The 2647-nt window shown below is 34.8% G+C and overlaps 1 pseudogene; it reads right to left on the reverse strand.

The window, feature by feature from the left end:
- Positions 1 to 245: 245 nt before the first annotated feature.
- On the reverse strand, positions 246 to 363 carry LOC125997733 (uncharacterized; annotated as a pseudogene).
- Between the last annotated feature and the right edge of the window lie 2284 nt (positions 364 to 2647).

Genomic DNA, 2647 nt, shown 5'->3' on the forward strand with positions numbered 1-2647 from the left:
TTCACTGATCTGTGATTTTGTCTTTACTCCAATACCATTCTGCTTTAATGACTTTGACTTTGGAGTACAATTTAAAGTTGGGGAAAGTGATGCCATCCATATTCTTTTTCATAAGGATTGTTTTAGCCCTTCATGGATGTTTAATGTTCCAAATTAATTCAGGACTGTTTGATCTACTTCTTTGAAGAATGTCATGGGTATTCTTAAATCTATACAATGCGTTTGAAACTATTGCCATTTTTTAAAGCCTACAGCACCCGGTATTCCCAGGCAGTCTCCCATCCACGTACTAACCAGCCCGATCCTGCTTAGCTTCTGAGACCAGACGAGATCAGGTGCTTTCACGATGGTATGGCCATAGACATGAATGAGATTTTTTAATGTCCATTTCTTCTCTATCATTGTTGGTGCATAGGAAGGCCAATGCTTTTGTACATTCATTTTGTAACTTGCCACTTCATTATATTAATCTATTATTTCTAGAAGGTTTTGGTAGTGTCTGTAGAATTTTCGATATATAGAAGCATGTCATCTGCAAACAGTGGGAGCTTGACTTCTTCCATTTTGATTAGGATGCCTTTGATGTTTTTTTCTTGCCTAATTGCTATGGCAAGTACTTTCAGTACTACGTTAAATAGGAGTGGTGAGAGGGGGCAGACTTGTCTTGTACCAGATTATAGAGAAAATGCTTTTAGTTTATCCTCATTGAGAATAATATTAGCCATGGCTTGTGGTAGATGGCCTTGACTATATTGAGAAAAGTTATTTCCATTCTCATCTTGTTGAGAGTTTTTAACATGAATGGGTGTTGAACCTTATCAAATGCTTTCTTTGCATCTAGTGATATGAATATGGTTTTTATTTTCCCTTTTTTGGTATGGTATTTATGTTGATTGATTTGCGGATAATAATCCATCCTCATCTGGGATATTTTCTTTTTCTTGCAGCATCTCTGTCTGGTTTTGGTATTATGGCGATGTTAGCTTTATAAAATCTATTTGGGATTGTTTTGATTTATTTATTTTCCTTAAAGAGCATTAAAAAGATTGGTACTAGTTCCTTTTGAAAGGTTTGAAAGGGGTCAGAGAGATAGCATGGAGGTAAGGCGTTTGTCTTACAGGCAGAAGGTCAGTGGTTTGAATCCCGGCATCCCGTATGGTTCCCTGAGCCTGCCAGGAGTGATTTCTGAGCATAGAGCCAGGAGTAACCCCTGAGCACTGCTGGGTGTGACCCAAAAACCAAAAAAAAAAAATGTAGATCTTTCCCCACCTCACTGTTCAGAGAAATAAAATTAAATGAATATAATAAAATTTAAAAAAATTTAAAAGAATTCATTAGTCAATTCATCTGGGCCTGGGCTTTTTTTTTTGGGGGGGGGGAAATACTTTTTATTATCATCTCTGTAGTATCTGTAGTGATCTCTCATTTTTCATTTCTAATCCTGTTTAAATTTCTCTCTCTCCCTATTTTTTTTATTTAGATAGTGATTTATCAATCTTGTTTATTTTTTCAAAGAACCAAGTTTTGTTTTCATTGACCTTTCAAATTTTTTTGGATTTCCACTTCATTGATTTCTGCTCTGTTTTATTATTTATTTTCTTCAACCTACTTATTTTTATTTCATTTTGTTGATCATTTTGTAAGCTGTGCCATTAATCTATTTATGTAGGTCCCTTTTTATTCTTGATGTGTGCTTGCAAAGCTATACATTTTCCTCTTAGTACCACTTTTGCTGTGTCCCAGAAATTCTGATAATTTGTGTCTTCATTTGCATTTATTTCCAGGAACCTTTTGATTTACTCTGATTTTATTTCTGATCCACTGTTTCTTTAGTATTGAGCTGTTTAGTTTCCAGGTATTCCAGTTTCTCTTCTGTGTCCCTTTATAATTCACTTCTAATTTCAGTGCCTTGTGATATAAGAAGGTAGTATGTATAATTTCTATCCCCTTGATTTTATGGAGATACGTTTTATGGGCCAGCAGGTGGAGAATAACCAAGGTGAATTGGAGAGGAATGTGTTTTCAGTTTTCTGGTTATGGTGTACCCTATATAAATCTACTAGGCCACTTTCTTCCATTTCTCTTTTCAGAGTTAGTATATTCTTGTTAAATTTCAGCCTAGTTGACCTATTAAGGGGTGATAGGGTGATGCTGAGATAACTCACTATTGTGTTGCTATTGACGTCTTCTTTCAGATTTGTCGAAAACTGTTTTAAATATTTTTTCTGGTCCCTCATTGGGTGTGCATATGTTTAGGTGTGTGATTTTTTTCTTGTTGTACATATCCATTGAATATTACAAAATATCCATCTTTGTTTCTTATAACTTTTCTAAGTCTAAAGTTTGTATCTTTTGATATTGATATGACCACTCCAGATATTTTAGTGGAGTTGTTTGCTTGGATGATTGTCCTCCATCCTTTGATTTTAAGTCTATGTTTGTTCTGACTATTCAGATGTGTTTCTTATAGGCAGAAGAATGTCGGGTTCAGCTTTTTGATCCATTTTGCCACTCTGTGTTTCTTACCTGGTGCATTTAGTTCATTGACATTGAGAGAGATAATTGTCATGTGACTTAGTGTTTTCTTTGTGTAGGATTTTTATTTGTCTGTTAGTCTGTCTTTTCTTAAAGGATATATTTCACGTTT

Source organism: Suncus etruscus, chromosome 19 (assembly GCF_024139225.1).
Source record: "Suncus etruscus isolate mSunEtr1 chromosome 19, mSunEtr1.pri.cur, whole genome shotgun sequence".
NCBI classification, from domain to species: domain Eukaryota; kingdom Metazoa; phylum Chordata; class Mammalia; order Eulipotyphla; family Soricidae; genus Suncus; species Suncus etruscus.